General features: G+C 36.2%; 1 protein-coding gene across 2 annotated transcripts in view; it reads left to right on the top strand.

The window, feature by feature from the left end:
• Positions 1–19,355, top strand: part of FUT8 (fucosyltransferase 8) — a 121,144-nt gene that overhangs the window by 19,006 nt on the left and 82,783 nt on the right. For both annotated transcript variants that reach the window (XM_074584341.1, XM_074584340.1), the window contains exon 2: positions 7,607–7,683. The gene's annotated coding sequence lies outside the window, so the exon portion shown is untranslated. The remainder of the gene's footprint in view (positions 1–7,606; positions 7,684–19,355) is intronic.

Raw genomic sequence — 19,355 nt, 5'->3', positions numbered from 1 at the left:
TTTTAATTTTTAAAAAAATTTATCTCCTTTATATCTGATGTTTGATAGACTGAATTAAATCCCACAGTTTAAAATAATCCCTCATAATTAACAGCAAGACCCTCTGGCTTTTTAATGTAAATATGAAATAGAAACAAAATAGATATTTTTTTGGCTTACAGCCGTGTTCCTTTTTGTTTGTTGTGTTTTCAACATCACAATTGTTTTTCAGTGACATGCATGGTACTGGCTTTCTTCTGTGAAGCTTGCTGATTTAGATCTTACGTTTTTTTTGGCTGGGATTGTCAAACATTGTATTCATAGCCTTGTCTTTTGGTAGGATAGGCTTTCTCTTTTGAACTAATTGCTGTAACCCGTAACAAATAATCATGAGGCTGTACGGCACAAACAATTTCCTTCCTCAAATTCAAACACAGGTTTTTTTTCTCATTGAGTTTCTTGACCTTATTTCAAGAGAACAGGTTTTGCCAGCATTTCAGCCTTTATTTCTTCTTCATGTTGTCTGTATTCTCACTTAACAGCTTTCTTAATTTGGCTTTCCTGACAGATTTTTTTTGGTTTTCTCTTTCAGTAGCTTGTGTTTAGAGAAAGTGTTCTCTCTGCGTGATTTCCTTGCCTCTAAATTTCCTCATTCTTTTGGTTAAATTTCTAAAAATCGTTACTTTTCCCTTCTCTTAGTTTTCTGTACTCTTCTACACTTTATCTGCACTTTGTCTTTGTTTCCTAAAGCTAGTTTGATTTCAAATCCCTTTTGGCTGCATCAACACTAATAAAGTGGACCATTGTCTGGTATTGAGGACAGCTGGCATGGATTGAGATTTGTCCTTTCTGTTAATCTCTCAGCCTTCAAAACAGGTAGCTGCATGTGTAATACCATTTGGAAGTCTTCCCGGCCATGTGATAACCCTCAGACTGTTCCCAGAGGTTGGAAGAGTGTAGTTGCTTTTATGGGGAGTATTTCAGGACTTGTTCTAACATGACGATTTGCATTTCAGTGTCTGGGAAAGTTTCAGGCATTAGTATATTGATGTAACCTTTTAGGTTAACTTTCATAAAGACAATAGTCAAGCCAGTTACCAACTAGAGGTTAACTCAGTTATGTCTATGATTGTTTCCTGAAAGGCCTATTCTGTGAGTCATTAATATTAAATCTTGTGCTTTGAATGATTCTGATAGCTGTCTAGGAAAAAAAAAAAAAAAACCCAAAAAAAAAGAACCAAAAAGAAATGAATGACCTCTCTCAACAGTCCCTCTAAAATGTCATCCACTTAAATTTTCTTGTTTGGTAATTTATAGGAGATCTACACTTTCCTTCTCACTGTAACTTTCTCATTTTAATGTTACGTGGAGTCTTCGGCTTCTGTTGCATTCTGGATCTCAGAGCAAGTATACAAACCTTGGATATTTGAGACAAGAATTCCTGCTCCACTGTTTGTATCTGTCCTTCCTGAGCCAAATATGCCTTCTAACTTTATGTAATATCCCCCTATATGTAGTGTCAGTTGAGTCATATTTTTGTTTACTTTCTGAGATTTCTGGCTTTTCCTCTTTCATTCAGTGTAGTTCTTGCTTTAGTTTACAGAGATCAAGGAAGCGTGGAAGATGGTCTACTGTTTGCCACTTTTTCTTCCTTATGACCCTTTAACTAACCATGCTTACCACTCATCACTTCGAAGCCGTGATCTAGATTGCCATTTTTAAACCTTGTTATATTACTAAAGATGACAGTCTTTGCCTTTAATTTGCTCACTGGTGATATGAATGACAGCAGATTTTTAGCTTGCCAGGCTGGGAAGCACAGATGGCACTTCGCATGGCTGAAAAAAAGTGGGACTCTGGGGAAAAGAAACATAACATATGTTTTCCTGGATTTGAGAGAGCTAGGAGAGGTCCAGTGCTTGCAGTGTTTTCACAAATTTTCTCCAAATTTACACTACACATGTAAGTGTGTAACGTATTAGCAATGTCACTGTAGCATAGATGAAACTTTGTAAAGTGAAAAATGTAGGGCTGTGGGCACTGAACAACTGTGACCTGTCTTCTGGGAATATTGGGATGTGTCAGCTAGTGTCATGTATTTTTTCAATGAAAGGGAAAAATGAGTCAAGTGGTTGGACCAATGTGTCTTGAAGGAGAGGAGCAGGAAGGAACTTGAGAACTGCACAGCGTCACATTGGTTTATTACATTCTGGGTGACCTACCTCCTACCAAGTGAAAACGTTAAAAATGTGTTTCTATTTGGGATGTTATTTAATAACTTAATTCGTAGTTTGGTCCTTTAATATGTCCATGAAAGAAATCAGCGGATTATGTACAGTTCTTTGTACTGTATCAGTTTTGTAGATTGTTTTTGATTTATGTCTTGAGAAACCATTATGTGTGAAAATTTCAATATCATGAAGGGACTTTATACCTTATAGCAGCTGTTCTATATTTTCTTCTGGTTAGGATAAGCACTTAATGACACTGAATTTTGCTCCCAATTATTATTTGTGCCATTCAAAATGGTGTACTCTTAGAGCAAGGTCAAAGTGGCAAAGTCATATCTGATAAGGAAAAACAAGCGTGAGGAAATCTCTGTCTTTTAGGCTTGTTTTGAGGATTTTTGAGGAATAATGCTTCCAAATCTGTATTTTATTTGAGTAAAGTAGAATTTCATTGAAAAATTATATGTCCTTCTCAAGCCTGTGGTAGTCAAAGCTTGTTTGAAGGGGAACTTTCTCTAAAAAATGGAATCGCAGAAAGAATCCTTGCATTTCAGTGCAAAACAGGTAGTTCCTGAGAGCCTTTTTTCCGTGCGCAGTAGAAATTAGATGATTTGGCTTTGATCCTTGCATATTATGGATTGAGTATATTCCAACTTTTCTTTAGCTCTTAGCACTAAGGAATCTTAAAATAAAAAAAAGTTTAAAAACATATAATATAGATAATCTTATATGTATCTCTTTTTTAATATATGTATTAAAAAGATTATCTTTCCCTCTGTTCCCCTGGGGTGTATTTTCTTTCTATATTTATTTAAGGAAACTTGTTTCATATCAGAAACTAATAGTGATACCAGAGAGATGGATTGATGGGTGTAAGAGAAATGAAGTTCAGTTGTTCAGCTAAATAACTGTTTCTCCATTAGAAAACTACATTCCCTCTTATCTTAAAACTGGAAAACACGTGCTCTGAACTTCACTTGGCTTACAGAAGGAATAATTTTTCATTTGTTTTTCTTTACCAAACATGAAAAAACATTCAGTGTAACATTTTAGCTGTTTTTCTGGTTTGTTTGTTTGTTTTAAAGGGTTTTGTTGTTAAAATTGATTCTTTTCTTGTAATGTTTTCTCTAGCATAGGTTCAGTCGCTTCTCAGACAGCTACTTGAAACTGTAGAGCTAGCATTGAAATAAGCAAGTGACTTCATTAAAAAGCTGGTCTGTGTGCTTCTGAAATTGCTAATGTTAGAGAAGGCAGGATTATCATACCTAGTAGTGGAGGATGATTTATGTGTTTGGAGTAATAAAAAATGACTGAAGTTCAATTAAAAAAAAATAAAATTGCAAATTCACATACTTGAGTGCTGACAAGAACTCCTGGTATAACTAGACTGGTAATCAGAGGTAGATCGCTGTTGTATGACCCAGATCCTGGTCTGTCTCCTTCGCAGATGATGTGGCTTTGTGAGAGTAACATGATTCTAAGACACACCAGCTGGTTTCTAGCTTTTAAAAAAGATCGTTAGGACCAGCCAATAAAGCATTGGTTGATTTGCATTGAGGACAGTATATAGCTCTGATCACTGTCACACTCAGGAGAGATCGAGTCATGTGGAAACGAAAGAACTTTTAGTGTGATTGTGCTGAAGTTGCCTTCTTAAAGGAGAATGAAAGAATTTGGCAAGTAAAGTCTGGGAAGAAATGAGAGTAGTCTTTACTGAGTGTGAGGGCATATATGGGAGAGAAACAACTGAAAATAACTGAAAATCTTGTTTAAAAATCACAGGGTGAGGTCTAGTCTTACAAAATCAATAATGGTGAGAAAGGAACTCAGTGGTTCAAGGTGATGTTTTACATATTTATGTACAAAGACCGTGTAAGATGATAAGGTTGATCCTGGAGTCAGAAATGAAAAATGAACATATGATATTTCTTGGTACTAGAATAGCAGAAATCTCTGAGAAAGAGGATAAAGCACCCAAGAAAATATTTGATTGTTGTTTGTCATGAAGTTTCCAATTTTACAAATTCTGTTCTTCAGGGCTACAACTGGTATGCTATAGAAATCAGAAGGGAATATTTATTTTTTTTATTTTTCTCTTGCTCCATAATTTATCTTCTTCAGAAGCAGAGGCAGTTTGCTGTTGACTAAAGCTGGTGTTCTGAGTGAGGTGTCTGATTTTTCCTGTGGTATTAGGAAAGTAATCCATATGGGTCTAGCGTCTGTGTGCAAAGTTAAATCAGTTTGCCCCAGTCAAATGGGGAAGGGAATAGGGAAGTGTTTCCAGTGTTTACTTTTCTCTTCCCGCCACCCCACCCCTTTGTATTCCTGAGATGATGCAGGCATTTTCATCTTACGCTTTTGTAGTAGGAGGGACTTACAATGTGTATGTCGTCCTTGAATTCTCTTGCTGTGGTGTGTTCAAGTTTTGCGTTGTTTCAAAATTCAAATTACATGAAAAGAGTTGGTGTAATGTTTGGACTTTGTTTTGAATGGGTTCTTGTAATGCAGGAGACTGGATTAAACACTCCAGGTGGTATTGAATCCTTTATAAGGATATATATATTTTTTTTTATAAGTATATTAATTTTTCTAAAAATAAGAGGTACTGACTAGTCCATGTTCACCTAGCAATTCAGTCAGAGGTCGGGCGTATAACTAAAATTTCCTATCTGCAAGGTTACTTCATGACCTTTATCTCCAAAAAGATCTCTGCAAGAGGGGCAGACTTGTCTGGAAGGCACCACTGTCTAATTAATCTAGTGATATTTGTAAATACTGTTCAGATTATTAAACAACAAATACAAAGATTTTTTTAAATAGTTGTAGTTTTTACATTATAAATAGAATTCCATTTTCAGGGTGGAAAATTGTAAGTTTTTTGGTAGTTTTAAAATTTTGACTGACTCAGAGTAAGTTGACTATTTTTTTCCAGGATCTTTTTATGGAACTGTGGAATAGACAGTCACTTTACATTAGTTGTGATGATCTTAAAACAAAGGAGTTTATTTTTTTCCTCTTAGTAATACATTTATGGATGGGGAAAAAAAAAAAGTAATTGCTGCTCTCACGCATCTTGATTTCAGTACAGCATTTGTTACTTCTTTGTGAGTTACTCTGAGCAGACTATGGGCTACAAGAACATATTCTAAAACTAGTGCATAATTGGTTGCAAAACAATACTTGGAACTGAGATTAAAATTACATCGTCGTACAGGTAGAATCTGTTAAGTGGAGCTACAAATGACTTGACCAGACTAGTATGGACTGTTATATGTTAAACCAACTCAGCATATTTTATTGCTTTGTAATATTATTATTTTTTAATTGTTTGTGCTGTAGACAAATTTTCCTGGAGTAGAGGTATTAAACTACATTGGAATTTTGTTTTTTCCCCTCTACTTTGTCAATAACTGTTAAGTAGCTACCTCACCTTGATGGTATGTTAGCGTACAAAAAAAGACCCAAATAGTCATGCTTTCTTTTTATTGTTCCGTGTGCTTTATATATTTTAGGATACTGCAGTTCAAAATTTTGGGGAGCTTTTTGTAGGGCATGGTGAATTGCCCAGCCTGGTAGGACTCTGGGCTTTTGGTACTGCCTGTAATTCTCTTGCTTACAGATAAATCAACTTGTAAATTTAGTAATAGTTCTTTTCATTACATGAAATGTAAACGTTTCCACTTCATGTTTGCTATGACCCAGTCTAAGTCTGTTTTTCCATACATATGGCTCACACAATATGCTACCTTCTACCTGTTATTGAGGTTGTAAATGTGGACTTATAAAAAGATACAGCATAATGCTTCATATAAAATTAAAAGTAACTGTCATTCTAGACTGTGCTCTAATGGGTTCACTGTGGGGCTAGCTTTTGGAATAGGTGGGCTCCATATTCAGCTTTGCTTGACTTCCTGACTCACCTTCAGCTGATAGTTTCACCTCTCTGTTTTTGTGGAACAGGTAGTGTAACTGATTTGATGAGAGGTACAATAAAAGAACTAGTTTAGTTTTTGTGGAAAGCTAAAACTTTGATGTTACTTTTTATAAGTGGGGTAGCAGTGTTGTATTTTTGGATGGATTTTTGTTGGATTTCCGAGTCCTTTTTCACAGGAAAAGCAGTATACTTTTTAGTGCTGCCTTAGCTGAAGTATACCCAAACTATCAATCTCAAATGGAAATGAAAATAGGCTATCTCACTCTTTTGGCAGGCATTCAGTTTTTGGAAGTTCATGGGCTGTGACCTTGTAGGTATTGATTGTTTTAAATAATTCATTACATGAAAAAGAAAATACAGAATTCAGGTTTGGGTTTTTAAATCTCTGATGCTGCTTTTGAGATTTTGAGAGTTGCCAGTTCGTTTGTTCATTTAATAGTACAACTGCTCTAGAGTCTCTTCGAAATATAAAATCTCTTAATTTTCATTCAAAAATAAGACTAATTTGGCAGAATTCTCATTGCAGTAAAAGACAATTATCTGAAGCATTTATCATGTTCTCTTCATTTCTGTTCCTGGTACTATTGTTGCTTTGATTGGTTTCCTATTTATTTTTCTTCTCCGGTTTTATCCCTTCCCTTGAAGTCAGGATCCCAAATTAGCTTTTTCAACATCCAATTTATTGCTGTTTCAAAGTCTGATTTGTGCAGCCTTTTGATTGCCTTTCTATTAGATGGCCAAGAATCAACACTTAGTTCAGTAGCATACAGCCATTCTGAATTAGTGAGACCACCACTATAGAAGAATATAAAATATTATAAAATAACTCTGTGCACTGATAACCCAAAAGTAAGATTTAGTTTAAAACAATCTATCTACTGTGTTGTATATGGTCTACTATGTATGTTATGTTATGTAAAAACATAAATAAACAAGTGTTACAAATCAACTTAATTTGCTTACATCTGTTTTAAAGGTAGAGTCTATTCTTTTCATGTGGCAAATATTTCAGTTTGAGGAGTTTACTATTTTAATTTTTGGCATCTGGTATTAAGATCTTGATCTTACAATTTTTCTCAGTGTTTTTTTCCTAAAGCCTGGCTATATATATATCCCAAGAATGAATCCACTGCTTTTTTCCCCCCTCACTTTCTTAACTTCTTTTCACAGATGCCTTGAGAGTCTATACTTAACCTTTGTTGTTTTTTTGGCAGTAAAGCAGACAGTTTCCATTTTTTGGACCTCAATATAAACAGCGGTTGTTCATACATATAAATTTCTGTTTTCATAAGAATTTTGCTACAACTTATCTAATCACAAGTCATAAAAAATTCTGAGCATATTTTTAATAAGAGTGTTTGCATGCATCTCTTGAATGTTGTATATAATAGTCAAAGGATGAAAATACAGATAAAGACTAAAAAGGATAAAAACTAATGATCTTCTTTTCCTTTTCTACTTTCAGATAATTACCTAGGCTTCAAAATGAAAGTGAGGAAGAAGAGTCACCAGAAGTATTAATTTGTATAATAATTATTGCTGGTAAGTACTACTTTTCCTCTGTGATGTTGCCTCCACTAGGACAAAAAGTATATGTAAAGAAACTAGATGAAGACCTGTGCTACTTACACAGCAACTGAAAACTGCCCTTCTTAAGGATTTCTTAAATTATTGTCAGCTGGAAAAAGCAAACTTTGCAAAAGAGAGGTCAGGTCCTTTGCTTTTATGTCAGATCACTGACAAAATTGGCTCAATCGGACATCCGTTTCACCGTTCTTTTCTCCTTACACTCATTTCTCTCCCTTTTCCTTTTTGCCTCTCACCTCTAAAAAGAGAAATTCTTTGATAGATTCATTATGTATCTTCTGTCTTATGTACAAAGCCCTTATTCTTTGGGCAGTATTTTTGGGCCCTTTCATCTATATTGCGGATACTACACGGGATATATCTTAGCAGATAACTAGAAAATCTGTAATATTCTTCCTCCCTTACTCCCGTGCCACGTGAAATATCTGTGTACTCCAGGCCCTGGAAATGAATGAAAAGCACATATGAAGAACTTGCATGACTTGTCCAAATCTCACTTCTTATCAGAATTGGCTGGTCCCTTGTACATGATGTTACATAATGCAGCAGTTTGTCTGTATCTTAGTTTACAGTTTTGTAAACTAAAAAATTTTTTGATTTAAGTGTGAGCCTGGATAAATGCATATAAGCTTGCTTATACTTAGTTTTTGTACTTCATTTTGTACTGTGTTCACGCTACCTTGGCTTGTCTGTAAGCTGTGGCGACGGTTACATTCTCACATGTAAAATTATTCCCATGGTAGTCCTGTCCTTTTTTTTTCACATTATATTTCATTCTTGGTCTAATCCATTCCATCTATGAACTGTGGTTTTGTAGTTTATTAAAAAAGAATTGGATATTTTTTATTACATTCTAAAACACTTTGTTATCCTTTCTTGGACATACTGTAAGTTAGATTTATCTGTGATAGGCTTTTGAAGATAAACTAATCTCTGTAAAAGGTCTTTATATTTTGAGTTTTAAGGTTTATCATAGGAGAACCTGAAATTGTGGATAGATATTCTTTATTTCTACATATCTAAATAGTTCAACATATGATTCCTGATGGAAAAGGGAAATATCTTTTCAGAAGGGTGGGTTGCTGATCTAGCCCTGCCCTTTTTATCGCGATCAAAGCTGGACCATCCCTCTGTGTTACTGGAGTATCTGCTATCTTTCTTGCTTACTACTTCCCCCCTCACATGAGGATCAGCAAAGTCTCTTTCTTGTTCTAACATTCAGTTCACTGTTTTATTCTGGTAGTCATTTAGCTTGGATTCTTGTTTGAAAGATAGCTTATTGCTTGGCTGGCTCTCTGAAATACATTCTTTATTAAAAGTGTGTTCTATATAAGTCAGTTCTGATGCAGCAGTACAAACAACAGTCTTTCATGTCTTTTTCCTTCTCAAGAAGAGAGGTTACTAATGTATCCCTTGACTCGCATGTTTAGTGCAGTGAAAAATGATACCAGGCTGAGAGGCAACAGGGAAGATTGGATTAGAATTTAACATGAACTAACAAATTAGAGTGATCTGGTAAAAACGGGATACAAGCCATTAGCGGCAAGCTTTTAAATTAAAGAAAAATGAATTAGGCAAATACAGAATAAGGAATGGATGAGAATTTTGAAGAAAAAGATTGAGGGTTAAGAGCTGACCATAAGTCAACAGTATCATGCACAAAAAAAAGTTCTGAAAATGTAACATCATACCAGGATAAATACATGGAAGCACTGTGATGAAACACTGTGTAAATCCCTCTCCTCAACTTAGGGTAGAAGTGGAGTTAACTAGCTCATTGTGTCTGGTTTTGAGCCATGCACTTAATACATGCAAACAAATCAAAATTACTTGGCCAAATTGGAGAGTCCAGAAGACAGTAGTACTGATGATCAGAACACTGGATCCCTGACTTATGAGGAGAGGTTGAAAAAATTGAGGCTGATTTAATACAGATGGTAAGTGCTGCAGTTCTAGGTCTCTGGAACACCACAAAACCTAACAAGCTTACATTTTTACCATTGGAGATTAATGCAATATGGCTTGTGAAGCACTGCAATAGACTGGGAAGAGCATATGTCTGACTTCAGAAGTTCATAAAAAGTAGTAAGACACATAAGTATATGTGATCTCACCTTAGAGGAGAGGGTTGGTCTAAACCTTCTGATAACCTTATTACACTTTATGATTAAATGTCTAGTTCCTAGCTGTGTTACTTTTGTTTAAAACTTTTTTTATTTTTATTTTTCTTAATTTCTCTTGTGAGTGGAGCTTGGGAGAACAGCTTTTTGCAAAAGATGCCCAGAAGCACCACAGAATCTCTTTCTGGATATTACAATAAGTTTTATTTTATTTTATTTTATTTAGCTTAAGTATTTTCTTCCAATGGACCAAGTAACTTTTGATCTTGAATGCATCTAATTTGAAAGTTAAGTATTCCAAATCTAAAGCATTGACTAAATTTGGCAGAATTAGAGATGGTAATCTGGTAGATACTATTTGGCTATAAGTTAGTAATATTTTTATAGTGCCTGAAAAGGAGACAAGATCAGAGGAAATAGCCAGACAAGTTTGTTTGCAATATGTTTCCTCCTTCACAAGTTCCTGCAGTTAAATATTTAAGGGGTTATGTTATGGTTTTTTTTTCATATGAAATACAGAGAGCTGGTATAGCCAGTTCTGATGAAAGTATCTGTGAGTTGTGAATTTTTATCTAATATTATCATTTTAGATAAAATGATAGACCGGGGGTGGTAGTCTTGCTTACTTTCTGTTATTTATTAGAAGAAATCGTAGTTGTCATGGAGAGAAGAACAGAGTGTGGATAAATGACAAGGCTATGTCTACAAAGTAGAAATATTCTGAAGTTGTTTCGGCTTTGCTGCTTTTTTTTTTAATGATGTAATTGTACTACACTGATAAGTCAGTACTCCTTTATTGTGTCTATGTTTGGATTATGTTAAATGGTGGCTAATAAATACTTCAGAAATTGTCAGAACCTGTTAGCATAGGAAAATCTTCATTTAATTGTTTTTGCACTTCAGTCGTGGGATTTTTTTTTTGGTGAACTCTTTTGCATTTAAACAAATGTTGAAATAACCCATGTAATGAGAAAAATTAGATACCTTGACAGTATGTAGAAAAAAACCCAGTCAGAAAAAATAGGTTAATTATAGGGTGAGTCACTTGAGCCTAATGATACTGTCTTTTAATCAGATTGATTTTTCCTAAAGATATTTGTTGTAACTCATGTTAACTCTACTAAAATTAGTTAATGAATCGAAAAAAACTGTCAGCAAACAGGGAGCTTTTAAACCCTAAGGAAGGTTCCCTTAAGGCTGCATGGCAGGGGGTTCTTGGTCATTGTCTTTGCTGGCTTTTGGGAAGAATATATTGCTCCTAATAAATCTCTAAAAGTTGTAGTTTTAAAGATACAGCAATTTTAATGATAGAGATCACTAACTTGAATTGCTTGGCAAGTTGAACTTAGTTGAATAACTTGTATTTGGATTGAGACAGATGCATGATCTAGATGCAGTCTAGAGACTAGTATCGTAGACTGCACTGACAGGTTAGAGACAGGTTTTTTTGAATAAAACAACCAGTAGGAGGGATGTAGGGGAGGTGATACTACTGCTGTATACAGTATTAATGGACTATGGTGGGTATATTATGGCTAGGTTGGAGGTCTAGTCTTCAGAAATAATCTTAGGAAGGGGGTTAGAAAAGAGCTATAAGAATCATTCAGGTTCTGGGAAAGTGTATCTCATTTTAAAGGTTTACGAAGCCTATTCTATTGAGGTGTTACTTGGGAAGTTTTGAAGATTTGCACGTTATTCCTATATGAAAGGGCTCTGGTAAAAGCTGAAAACAGACATGTTTGGTAACTAACTAGTCGAGCAATTTATCTGGAAATCATTCACTGTCTCTCATTTGAGCTGTCTGAACCACATGGATGCCTTTAGTTAAAGGTATGCATTACCTTGGACAAAATGTGTGATTCTGATGCAAAAAGTAGAAAAAAGGTTCAATGATAATTGGATTTCAGTGATCAATTTGTGGGATGTCAGATTATGATGAAGATAGTATTAATACAATTTGTATAAACAAAATCCCCCCCTCCCCCAGAAGGCTTCCTAAATTAACCCTATCAATACTTGGTTCAACAAAAATTTCAGAAAGTATTGTGACTATTGCAATTAGCTTTCATTCATAGTGTATAAAAATAGGCTTGTAAGCAGCTGAACTTAAATAGGCACTTTGTTAAAAACCTCCTTATGATATGGCCATGATTTTTAAACCACTTTATTGGAATAGGAAGAATTTGTAGCAAATAGGTAGATTTGTAGCAAAGCCCACAATTCAACATTTTGCTTGTAGTAATAACACTTAGTTATGGTAGCTTTGCATGTCTCGATTTCAAAATTCAGCTTTTGCTGATAAATCCAAATCTAGTATTTAAACAAGATTTTTTTTATAAATTAAAAGTGTCTCCTGCTAGCATTGTTTCACTCTATAGATGCCATGTTCCCTGTCTTGTGAAATAATCTTTCATTGGTGTTCCTCACAGTGTGGTTTGTTGGCAATTGGCTACAATTTCAATTGCCTAATGGTTACTGTGATTGTAATGAGGCTGTTGTCTTTAAAATTAACCAATGTATTTTGGGTAACTTTTTCTGTTGCAGTCTGTGTAGTGTGAACTGCATAGATCTTTTCAGCACATGTGAATTGTAGAATCATGCTCGTTGCAAGGAATTTCCATTTAGTTCAGCCCCTCAATAGCAGCTCCAGTTAGAGCAGCTTGGTCAAGTCTGGTTTTGTATATCTTCAAAAATGGAGATTCTCCATTATCTGAGAGCTTCTCCAGTGTTTGATAATCCTTGTAGGTTTTGGATTTTTTTTCTTTTTTTTTTTTATTGAGCTGGAATTTACTGTGTTCCAAATTGTGTCTGTTGCCTCTAGTCCTTCCCCTGGGCAGAAAAAAAGTGCAACCCCATCTGCTTAGTACTTGCAGGAATACCTCTGTGTATATCATAATTATACAAGAAGAGAATCAAGAAAAGGATGAAAAGTTGGGTGATAAGGTGGCTTCTACCAGAAGAAGAAAGGAGAATAACTAAAGTGCTGGTGCTGCTGTCCACGCCTTTGACTTTCTGATGCACTTTCATGTGATCCCTGTTTGGAATACATTAGGAACATTATTACCAGAAAGTGGATTTCTTTCAAGGCTCAGAAGAGGGTACCATAGTAACATCTGAGAAAATAAATTCACTGAAAGGGGGATGTACCAGAGGATACAGAGTCTTAGAAAAAGCAGGGAGACTTTGGATACCAGCATGAGGCCTGATGAATGGGTGAAGTGAGTTCAGGGACGTAGCTTGTATTTATTGTTTTTATGTTGTTGTGGAAACTCGACATTCTCCCTCCCCTTCCTAGCAACATCTTCTGGCTGTAGCTCTGAGAACATGATAAGAAAAGGAAACAGAAGAACTAGCTCTCAAAGCATCTTAAAAACTTAGTTGGCCATGAAAAGCCCATGAAATTAAATAAGCTATTGTGTTCTGGCAACCAGGTAGGATTTATGGTTATGTATTACCTAATTGATTAATTGCAAACAAAAATATGTCACAACCAAGGCAATAAAAATAAATACATGGGAGATCCGAAATCCTCTTTTAAAGAAAGATAGTAATTAGTTGGCCAAACAAACTGATTTTTAAGCCAGATTTGGGAGGTAAACAGGAAATAGGATCATAGAATCATAGAATGGTTTTGGTTGGAAGGGACCTTAAAGATCATCTAGTTCCAATGCCCCTGCCATGGTCAGGGACACCTTCCGCTAGACCGGGTTGCTCAAAGCCCCATCCAGCCTGGTCTTGAACACTTCCAGGGATGGGCCATCCACAGCTTCCCTGGGCAACTTGTTCCAGTGTCTCACCACCCTCACAATAAAGAATTTCTTCCTAATATCTAATCTGAATCTCCTCTCTTGCAGTTTAAAACCGTTACGCCTTGTCCTATCGCTACATTCCCTCACAAAGAGTCCCTCCCCATCTCCCACCTCTCCTGTAGGCCCCCTTCAGGTACTGGAAGGCTGTTATAAGGTCTCCCTGGAGCCTTCTCTTCTCCAGGCTGAACAACCCCAACTCTCTCAGTCTGTCTTCATAGGAGATGTGCTCCAGCTCTCTGATCATCTTCGTGGCCCTCCTCTGGACCTGCTACATCTGTACTGAGGACTCCAAAGCTGGACGCAGTATTCCAGGTGGGGTCTCATAAGAGTGGAGTAGAGGGGCAGAATCACCTCCCTCGACCTGCTGGCCACGCTTCTTTTGATGCAGCCCAGGATACGGTTGGCTTTCTGGGCAGCAAGTACATATTGCTGGCTCATGTTGAGCTTCTTGTCCACCGGTACCCCCAAGTCCTTCTTGGCAGGGCTGCTCTCAATCCATTCTCCAATAGACTTGTACCATTCTCCAAATGTGAGTGGTACAAAAGGCATTTCTTAGTGTTTTTTTATTATGATTTTTTTGTTTTTTCTTCTTGTGCTGTTTCAGAAAAGTTTTGAGCAGATGCCTTTTCCGTGCCATACAATCATAGAATCATTTAAGTTGGAAAAGACCCTTAAGATTATTGAGTCCAACCATTAGCCTTACACTGCCAAAACTACCACTAAACCACATCCCTAAGCACCATGTCTACATGTCTTTTAAATACGTCCAGGGATCGTGACTCAACCACTTCCCTGGGCAGTCTGTTCCAATGCTTAATAACCCTTTAGGTGAAGAAATTTTTCTTACTATCCAATCTAAACTTCCCCTGGTGCAACTTGAGGCCATTTCTTCTTGTCCTGTCACTTGTTACTTGGGAGAAGAGGCTGACCCTCACCTCACAACAACCTCCTTTCAGGTAGTTGTAGAGAGTGACAAGGTCTCCCTTCAGCCGTCTTTTCTCTAGGCTAAACAATCCCAGTTCCCTCAGCCGCTCCTCACAAGACTTGTTCTCTAGACCCTTCACCAGCTTCATTGCTCTTTGAATGTGCTTCAGCACCTCAATCTCTTTCTTGTAGTGAGGGGCCCAAAACTGAACAATATTTGAGGTGTGGTCTCCCCAGTGCTGACTGCAATGCTTGCTATGATTGCCTTCAATATCATACAGCAGCCATAATCACCACTGCCTTTAAAATTCTGGCCATTTTTAGTGCCAAATGTTTCTACATTTGTATGTTCAGCTACTCCAACAGTTCATCCTGCAGCCTCTTGGTATTTGTAAGGTGTGATGAATGGTATACACTTCTCTTGAGGGTGGTGACAAACCTCTCCTGAAACAAGCTGTTCCAATTTGGAGAGATTCTCATAGTAAAAATGTAATTGTACTTTGGTTGAGGTATCAGATACATGAAAGACTGACTTTAGGAGAAGGGAAGACATAGATTAGGAAATGATTTTCTGAGCTTCTCTGGTGGTAAAAAGGCTACTTGGCAAGCAGAGATGGGAGGCATGATGTATTAGAGGCAGTGCAGCAAGACTGTTCAGTAGAACATACACATTAGATGGAAAAAAGGGAAGAAGAATTGCCGCTGGCTTTGCAGGTGGAACTGAGACTTTATTTTATTGCTCAGGGAACAAACATGTTACAGAGTACTACGCAGGAATCCCAGTTCAGTTCTCAATACCATACTCCCCTCTGCCAACAGGTTTTCAACATACCATTACCAAAGTCAGCATATTACTGGTAACATTTTTGTCACAAATACTGTGTAAAGTACAATGTGTAACAGGAATATTAAATTCTATGAAATCCATCCTTGTCTTGAGGTATTACCAGCTGCTTTTCAGCAAATCAAGTGCATATTCAAGGGTCATGTTGCATCTTATGCAGTAGTTGTATCACTCCTTTCTCCTCTTTAGACACCCTGTAGAATTTCACTTGTCAGGCTAAAGGTAAGATCCTTCAGAATGAATATTGGCATTGCAATTCTGCCACTGAATATGTGCCTTTCCAGGAAAAATCTGATGTTTTCACAAAGTCCTATTTTTAAAAGATTTTTTGCACCTTCCTGCCCAACCGTGTTAATATTGATAGTAGAAAAGTACTGCTTTCCCTTCTGTGCTTAAGATTGGCTTAGAAAGACAGAAGCGCTGTATGTCTCTTTCCTCTTGGTTGATCCCATTTCAGAAATTCCATTGTCTTAAAATGTTCTTTTTCCTGTATGTAACAGTTGCAGTGCTATGCAGGAGGTCATGTTTTCAGTGGCTCTTTATGTGATGATAGCTATTTACTTTATATTTCCCTTCAAATAGATGATCTGGTGACTGATAGTAGTCTGGGATTGAAAACTTCCAGAGGGCAATCATTCCATTTTGCCCCATTGTCAAATGACTTTGATTTTGTTGTCAGTGGTGTTAAGTGGTAGTCATATTGCCATGAACGTGATCTTCTCTATCTGAAGGGTGTGAGGAGATTGCTGATTGTCCTATAGCTGTAACAGCTTATAACTCGGTGCTTTTTTTCACAGGCCCAAAAGTACCACTCAGCACTGTGCAGCTGGTCAATGAATCTTGCAGTGATTGGTGATTTTTATGCACCATTTGTATCATGCATCCTTTCTCCTTCATTCCTTTCCTTCTCATCTTTATTTCAGCATGATTTGATAGTAGTAGAAGTCAAACAAATATGAAAAAATTGTATATGCTATTGTTAAATGTGCATAACACTCATCAGAGAAGAATTCTTTTTTCTTCTGGACTGTGGCAGAATGAAAACTAGTGCAGTGAGCCACAGGTATTCTAAAAAGTGCACGCGAAAAAGCAATGAATGGAGTTGTGGGAAGTGGATTCTGAATTTTCATAATGTCCTGAATGCTGTGATTAGCATCCCACAGACCATTATAAAACAATCTATTAATCATGTCTTAGGCAGTTATAAAGAAGGCTCTGGAATGTCAACTGTATCGTGGACCTTTCTGTGGTTACAATATTTTTGTGAACAGGAGCCAGAATGTTTGCAAAAACAAGCTTGTGTATGTATGCTGTAAGGTGTCACTATTGGCAGCAGTATGACAACTGATGCCTTCTGAAATAAAGCTTTTTTTTAGTGTAATACTATTAGAATAGGTTCTTAAATTATTTTGCTCAAAATTTTTTGCTGCTACTAAGCCATTTCTAATTTAAATTAACATCCAGATTAAAGATTTTTACCCTGATTTTTTTTTCCTGCTGGTTCCATTCAAAGAAATCATCTAGTTGGTTTAAGTCTGCTGATCTCAATGTTTTGTTACTGTTTTATAACGCTGTTTCCTGCTTTTCCTGGGATATTCCAGAAGACTAATTTACACATGCCTGGGATCTCTGCTTTTCAATTCGTAATTGTTACTTTTAAGTAGCAGATAATTCTTAAAATGTGTTAAGATGTGAAATGATTTGTATGATGAACCTGAAGCTGTGTTACAGTGGATTATTATTTTGATGTCTCACTAGAGTAGGGATCATAGAACAAAGCAAGGTCAAGAAAAAGGAAAACTCAAGCTTTTTTCAGAAAATTAGTGGAATTCAGTTCATGTATTGTAATGGCTTCAGAGAGTATCTTAATAACATATGCTGTACACCCCTAACTGCTTTTATTTCTTCTACATGCCTTTTGGAGCGATGATCTTTCAGGCTCGAACTCTGCATATCTGTCAAAGTTGGCAGTACTTGAGGGTTTTCCCCATTTGCCTTATGTTGAAGGATTGCTTATTGCCTGCATTTAATTTATGTTTCTGCATTGACTTTTTCATAATTTAGTAATGGTTGTAAACATATAATCTGGAGAAGGAGTTGATGGCAGACAGCATGAGATCTTTTCCTGCTCCATGTCAAATATAATCAGTAGGTTCTGATTTCCTAAAACCTATTGATTTTCTCCAACTCCGTATGTACTGAGACTCAAAACAAACTGTAAAGAAGCATCAAAAGAATTAACTAACATATAATTTGATATTCAGAAGTTTGTTGCAATTTGGTACTTCCATGTATTTATGCTCCTTCCCTGTAGATGCTCACTAAGTCATTTCCAGCTACTTCTATTAGTGTTTTGTATTTCAGCAGGATCTTAATCTGTGCCATTTCTTTAGTGACCGTAAAAACATGTGTGTGCCTGTACGCACACAGGAAAGGATGTTTTTAGTGTGGTTTTTTTTCCTTTTTTTTTTGTACACACCTACAGTATTTTTTCTGAAATGGAATTTATTCTGTTACTCTGCTTAATGCTGTAGCTTCTTTTGTTTTCAGTTTAATTTCCAATCTGTTACAATGAGTAATCAAATGTTTCTTTAATGATTGTTCTGTTTATGAATTGATTATCTTTCTTCAGTAGCTAAATTGCTCAATGTGACTCCTTGTTCAGGGTTCCTCAAGGCAAAAAGAATTTTGCTGTTTTTGCCCCCCTCTTACTCTGGGCCAGTTCATGCAGTCAAATTCTGGAGAGAGTTCTATGCTTTTCTGTTGTGTGTGGGGGGGTTTTTTTGTTTGTTTGTTTGTGGGTTTTTTTTTTTTTAAATCTTTCTCCACCTGTCATTTAGTTATTCAAGATTAAGGAGTGAACAATTAAGCAAGCAGGGAAGACAAGTTATTTTATAACAAGCTAAGAACCAAGGAATTGCTAAAATTTTATTTTATTTTTTAATACCGAATATGAGGATTCTTTTGGGATCATTTTGGTAGAATTGGCTGTTGTGCAAAGTGTTTGGGGGAACCTAATGTTTTTCTTTGTTGTCAGAATAGATTCCTCTCCCCGGCCTTCATTTTATTATTGATAATGGTCTCCTGAACATTTTAACAATATCTTTAACAATATCTTCATTTCCAGAATCATCAGAACTATGAATACGTGAAAAAAGTTTTTATGGTGTGTGATTGCAATTATTTAGTGAGTTTCATGCCTTTTTATTTATATCCTAACATTCATCAGTTTTGGTCTATAATACACTTTTTTGTCAAGCAGAGAAAGTCTGAGAGAATAGGGCAGGAGAGAAGAGAAGGCATAACACTTAAAGCAATAAAATGCCCCAAACCAACTAACAAGCAAGCAAACAAAAAAGCTTAAGGAAAAAAGCTCGTGCCAAACTGTTCCAAAAGCCTGTGTTGTACATGGGAAATCTTCCTCAACAGAACTGTGAAATGATGGCCCACCCTACTCTCTGGTGATGAGTGCTTCTTTCATAGGCTATAACTTTATCTTAGTTGGCTATAGTTCTATACTAGGACAAAATCCTTTTCATATGTATATATAAAACTGACTTTGTTGTGTAATTGGTGTAGGTACCAGAAAAATAGAAGGTGGCATATTTAATAGAAACTTTAAAAGAGTTCCAAAGCTTGTCTTTGAGGCAAAACGTCTATAAATATAACTTCTGTGCCAAGCGAATCTGGAGAAACTGTGAAAAAAGGGTTATTGAATATGTATTTAAGTATGGTAGGTTGAAGAAGAGCCAATTTAGTGGTGATCTGATCAATAAACTGTTATTAAATTTCCTATTGTTGGCAAGGCTCTTCAACAATCACTTTTAGAAAAATGAAAGTCTGCTGGGAAAAGAGAAGCAGTCTTTTTGTGAATTTTTAACTCTGTAAAGGAATAGAAAAACAGTAGTATGTGGTTAGTTTTCATAATAG

This window comes from Larus michahellis, chromosome 4 (genome assembly GCF_964199755.1).
Source record: "Larus michahellis chromosome 4, bLarMic1.1, whole genome shotgun sequence".
Classification (NCBI taxonomy): domain Eukaryota; kingdom Metazoa; phylum Chordata; class Aves; order Charadriiformes; family Laridae; genus Larus; species Larus michahellis.
This window is presented reverse-complemented; position numbering and strand designations above follow the sequence as displayed.